This window comes from Tupaia chinensis, unplaced genomic scaffold (assembly GCF_000334495.1).
Source record: "Tupaia chinensis unplaced genomic scaffold, TupChi_1.0 Scaffold000318_1, whole genome shotgun sequence".
NCBI lineage: Eukaryota > Metazoa > Chordata > Mammalia > Scandentia > Tupaiidae > Tupaia > Tupaia belangeri.
In genome coordinates this window covers 2506106-2512462 of record NW_006159811.1, presented here as the reverse complement: position 1 = coordinate 2512462, position 6357 = coordinate 2506106, and the positions used below count along the sequence as shown (strand labels likewise).

The 6357-nt window shown below is 41.2% G+C and overlaps 1 protein-coding gene across 4 annotated transcripts in view; it reads right to left on the bottom strand.

Annotated features, from left to right (window-relative positions):
* The window catches only part of PRKG2 (protein kinase cGMP-dependent 2), a 102801-nt gene that overhangs the window by 6059 nt on the left and 90385 nt on the right, over nt 1-6357 (bottom strand). The gene's annotated exons all lie outside the window — the stretch shown is intronic.

Genomic DNA, 6357 nt, shown 5'->3' with positions numbered 1-6357 from the left:
TTTCCCTTCTTCATTCCCAATGATGACCTCACTTCCTATTTCACTATGAAAACTGAATCAAAACGAGAACGTCCACCATCTCCCACCAGCACATCTGTCCACCAACCCACATCTGTGTGTTCCCTTCCCTCCTGTCCCATGAATAAATTGCCTTTGCTTATTGCGAAGGTCAGTTCTCTACTGTATACTTGATCCCACTAACCCTTCTCCATTCAGAAACATACTCCTGCAATTATCTCTCCTGAATCTTCAAAGTCTTTCCTGCTGCATCAATCCCATGAACAGAGGAATGTTTTATTCTTCCAGCAACAAAATATTCACTCTCCTTCAACCTGAGTTCCCCTTCTCCTCCCATTCCATTTCTTGCCTTCTCATTGGAGGAAATTCCTTGAAAGAGTTATCTAATCACTTTATCTGCACATTTTCTCCTGCTCACACTTGCATCAAGTTTCATTCCTTTACCTCCACTGAATTGCCTCAATTCTCAGTTTTCATTTTACTTGCCCTCTTAATAGGTGGGGACAGTTCATCACTCTCACTGCCTGAGACACTTTCTTCACATTGCTTCCAGAGCGTATTACTGTCTAGGCTCCCTTCCTATCTTCCTGAGTGCTTCTCCTCATTTTCCATTGCTATTTCCTTATAAGCTTGGTGTATGCCAGGGCTCAGACTTTGAATCTCTCCTCTCTTTACCGACTCTTACTTCTGAGATAATTGCATTCTCACTTCTGAGATAATTGCATTCAGTCTCTTGACTTTGAATAACACTATATACTGATTACTCCCAAAGTTCTATTTCCAATCACAACCTCTCCTTCAGTGTGCAGGCTAATACCTACAACTGCTCTTCATCATCTCTAACTGGACATCTACTAGGCATCTAGCATGTAGCAGGTCCAAACTGGAGCTCCAAATTCTCCCTGCCAAACCTGCCTCAACTCTGCCTGGTGCTCAAACCAAATATACTGGAGTTATTCTTTCATGTATATCCTACCTCAGTCCATAAGCAAATCCTGTCAGTGCTTCCTTCAAAACATATCTGAGGGGCCAGCAGGCAGCATAATGACTAAGGTGTTGGACTTCCACGTGGTCAACTGTAGTTCAAGTCCCGTACCTGGCAGCTTGAAACTCATGCCATGTGCATGTATGTGCCTGCCCAAAATCCCAAGAGGAGAACAGAGGAGAAGGGATTGTGGTGTGGCCATCCTCCCTGGGGTGGTGATTTCTCATTTTCTGTCTCTCTGTCTCTCAGTGAGTGCATGCACCCTGGAGCAAAAAATCTCGTAAGAAAAAAAACATCTGAATTCAGAATCTAACCAATCCTCAACACCTCCATTCAGCCAGCATGAGCCACATTCTTCTTTTATTCTGGGGAAACAACCCAGCAGCAATAATGATCAGTGAAAACCCAGGTCAGGTTTTATCACACCTTATGCACAGCTCCCAATATTTCCCATCTCATTCAGTGTAAAAGGCATGGTCTTCACCAGGCTTTATAATAACTTATAAGGCCTTTAAAAAAAAAAATCACCCTTTCCAACACCACCTTTTTACTCCTTACCACCCTCCTACTCTTCTTTTCTCTCCCTTGCTCATTTATCTCCTCACCATCCTTCCCACAAGCAACGATGCTCCTACTGTAAAGCCTTTCACGCAAGGCTGACTTGTTCTTTCTCCAGATTTCCACAGTTTATTCCAACACCTTTAGGTCTCTTCTCAAAGATCACCTTATTCTTTAGTCATTTAAAACAAAATGTCAACCCCTTTCTCCAACTGTAACATACTTCTTATCCTCCTTCCTTGCTTTTCATTTCTCTGTAGCACTTACCGCTAAGATACTACTTGACATAATCAATGGCTTATATTCTGCTTCACCCACTAGAATGCATGCTCCATGAGGCATTAATTTCCTTTCCTTCTGTGCCTCTAACACTGGGATTAGTGTTTGTCGAATGACTGAGTATCTCTGCAAGAGAACATTCTTACAGAAGAATCTGTCTATACTAATACTATTGTGTGTCTTGTTCATTTTTGTTTTTTAATATTTTTTCCTATTGGTGGATGACACATGTGATTGCCATAGAAAGAAAGAGAGAGAAGGAGAAAGCACCCTCAATTGGGCAAAGTCACATTGCAATCCCTTCTTTTCCTGTCAGGATTTTGGGCATACATGCACATGTTTTTTTGTTTGTTTATTTGTTTTTCAAACTGCCAGGGCCAGGACTCAAACCACTGTTGACCACATGGGATCCAGCTCCCTTAATCACTATGGCAAAGACTCATGCCATACTACAGTGCCTTGTAACAACACATTGTCTTGTCAATGATGTGTCTGGTGATATGGCTGTATGATATATATAAAATGCTTCATTATATATATATATATATCCAGCAGGTGGCATAGTGGCTGAGGCAGCAGACTCCTCACATGGCTGATTGTGGTTTAAGTCCCAGGGCCCAGTGACTTGAAAATCACATGCATGTGTGTGCATGCCCAAAATTCCAAGAGGAGAATGAAGGAGAAGGGATTGTGGCATGGCCATCTACCCTGGAAGGGTGATTTCTCACTTTCTGTGTCTCACTGTCTCCTTGTCTCTCTCTGCTGAGTGCACACCCCTACGGCAAAAAATATATATCTGATAGTAGTCTATGAAAATATGGGATTAAGCCAATAGGCAGAAAAGATTCTTTCACATTCTTTTACTTATTGTTTCCTTATCATCAATGTAAAAGGACTGATCTTGTCTTTAGCATACTTATAAATTTGATGGACTGTAAATATAACACCAGAAGCCACAAGGTCTCACTGATCTTGAACATGATCTATTTGTCTCTCAGGAACTTATAAAAAACATGGAATAAAACTGTCTTATATCCACTGATCTTTTCTACTGTGGCACCAAGGTCAGCCCAGCCACTCAACAAGTATTGGGTCATCAGAAGAGTCATAATGTATTTCTCTGTTTTTCTATGCAAAAATGTATCATGACTTTTTCATCAACCCCATAATTGTGAAAAGTCATTTTGGTCCTGAGCATCAAAAAAGACAAAAACCTCAGGAACCAGCAGTTAGCGTAATGGCTGTCGCTGGACTCCCACGTGGTCGACTGCGGTTCGCGTCCTGGACCCGGTGGCTTAAAACTCACGCCGGGCTCGTGTGCGTGCGTGCCCAAGATCCCGAGAGGAGAATGGAGGAGAAGGGATTGCAGCGTGACCATCCCCCCGGGGGGTGATTTCTCGCTTTCTGTCTCTATGTCTCTGTCTGTCTGGCGAGCGCACGCGCCCTATTGAAAAAAAAAAAAAAAAGACAAAAACCTCCATTTTAAAATCTCTTTTATTTTGGTGAGAGGTGATAGATCAAAAAGAAAAAAGAAAAAAGTAAACACTACAAATATTTTAGTTAATTTCAGATTCCAGTAAATACTAGGAAGATAAAAGAGAATAAATTGGTAGAAGATGACTGGAATACAGATGGGGTGGGAGTGGCTACCTTTAGCTAGGATAGTACTTGGAGAAGTGATATTTGAATTAAAGCTAAAATAAAGAGAAGGGAAAAGCAGTGGGAAGATCTGTGGCAAGGGTCTTCCAGATGAAGAAAGTGGCACAACTGAATGGCAGTGTGGTAAATGCAGAGAAAACCAGAAAAAAAAAAATTAATGTCTAAGAAATAACCAGAGACCAGACCACCTAAGGCCTTCTAGGACACAGTAAGAAATGAGGATTTTTATGTGTGATGGGAAACCATTAGGAAAGTCTAAGAAAATGATTCAGTCTAGTTCTCCAGAGATCATTCTGGCTGCTCTGTGGGATGGGATAGGGTGGTAGGAGGTGAAACTGAAGGCAGAGAGGCTTTTAGAAGGCTATGGTGGCCTCCATCTATAGGCCACGCTAGAAGTTATGCTCTTCTCCCCTCTCACAGTCTCTCAACCCTAGAGGTGGTTTGGGTTCAGTCTTTGATTGGATTTCCTACTCCAAGACTAAAATTAGCAACAGAAAAAAAAAACAAAAACCAGAAACCCTAAAAACCAAAAGGACAGGGTCTAGTACATTCCATTTCAGCCATTTCTAACCCAAAAGGTCTTTTTGGTATAAGCTGCTGGAACGCTAGTCAAAGGGTGAGGCTCACACAGCAGCCCCATCTGTTCTATACCCACTTCTCTGCTCTGGCTAGGAAACCACAGAGCCCTTCTCTGAGAGCCGCCACCTCTTTCCCCACAGACTCCGCTCCAGTTTTAGACTTCGAGGTACACAAATCTGTGAATTCTTTTCATTTGCCACCAAATACCACAATTCCTTTTAGCATATTTTACAATGTTCTCTACCCAGAATGTACTCCGTAAATATAAATAAAAATTATCATAGTGACTCTACTTAATCAGTCTATGCGTTTCTTGCAGAGTACTCATTCCGGTGTGACCTTCGGCAATATTTGCTTAACATGAGTAGCTACTCACTTAACACGTGGCCTTTTGACACTGTTTGTAAGTAACACAGGTGTCAGCAGGCACTTGTGTGTGAAAAATATTCACCCAAGAAAAATGTGCAGCAATGGCACACACATTGCTACTTGTAGAAGCTATTCTTGAAAATAATTTCGGAGACTAAAAATATCAAAGACAATATTAAAATACTTGGAACAAATTATTCCTCTCCCTATCAAGAAAAATGTAATTGTACTCTACAAGTGTATTAGCCTTCTGAAGATACGTAAAACAGGCCTGACGGGTACTTGCTTTATAAGTTAGCTCATAAACAGGGGAGGGAAGAGCACTGTAACTATTTTTAGGAAAGATTATTTATCACAGGATAGCAAATCCGAATAACAATATGCTGAGTTTAACTGCATTTGAGTAGGGGGAGCCCCTTGGCCTGGTAGTTAAGGGAACTGAAGCCCATATAAGTAACTGTGGTTTGAATCCCAGCTCAGCTCTGGTGGCTTGAAAAACATGCCGGGTATCCGTGCGTGCATGCCCAGAATCCAAGCAAAAAGGAGAAGTGAAAGAGAAGGGATTGGAGCATAATCACACCCCATTGGGGGCGCCTTCTCCCTCTCTCTCTATTTCTGGTGAACGCACTTGCCCTCTGGCAATTAAAAATAAAAGGCAACTGTATTTTTTTAAAATACAAAGTTAAAGTAAGGAGTTCTCTAAGGGGAAAAAAATTCCTTTAGAAAGGAGTGGGGAAACCTGATGGCAAAATTTGGAAAGAAGTTTTTGGATTTATACATTCTAAGAAAATACTAAGAATCTGTAAGCCTTGGAGGTGCGAGAAAGATTTTAAAACACTCTTATTTGAAGGCAGAGGAGGGAGGTCTCTTTTCCTGTTTTCCCCATCCCTTGACTATATAACTTAAAAAGCACCATGAAAATAGAATAAAATAACATTTTTTGAGCTCTCTGAGCTCACCACAAAGCACTGTGTAAATCTGGACCGTCTTATTAGTCAACCTTACCCTGAACTCTGCTCTCCAACTCTACTGGTTACCCATGGCAAAGGGAATGCTGGCTAGTGAGTGTAGGTAAATTAATCCCTACAGGGAAGGAAGTTCCAAATTCTTTATTACCATGCCGAGGTGAGAAAATCCTTTAGCCTCAATTTGCATGTGTGTCCCAAGACAGTTTGACAGCTACAGTTAAATGAGCCTCAGGTAAATAGGGAGTAAAAGATGAAGCTGTAGCCTGGTACCAATCACATCATTTCTATTTCGCGAGCACCCCAGGGCAACACACGAAGACTCCTCTTTAATGAGAGAAAGGGGGGGATATATTGGAAGAATGACTTTAATTGACAGGACACTTGTTTCTTCCATATGAATGGTGTTTTATGTGTCATTTTATAACAGGAAAGAAACAGCGATAACAGCATGGCGTTTGGGAAGATGAATTGGAAGTGAAGATAAATGATGAGCTTTGCAGTCGACGGCAAGCCAACAGATGACGAAGAATATTAAAACACTACAAGCATTTTGATGTCTATAAAATCCACAGATGGGTCTGTCTTTATCTCTCCCTCTCTTCATTTTCTCCCCCATCTACCCCTCCCTTTCTTCCTAAGACACCCTTAAGGCAGAGCTCAATATGAATTTACAATGTTGAATACTTGGCTTTATTTCAAGTAAATCCGTGAATACATAGAGCAGGGTTGGCAGCTTAGCGATTTTTTTTTAAGCTGTACCGCCACTGTTAAAGAAAATGAATAGTGTTTCTATTCGGCAGCCATGTCTCTTCCTTTATTTTCACACTGTGGATGTGCCCCTAACTTTTCAGTGCAAACAGCCATCGAGAAATGAAATACTGAGAAGTGTATTCATTTCTAAAAGCGAACACACCTGTGTATTCAAAGGCTTTCAATAATGAA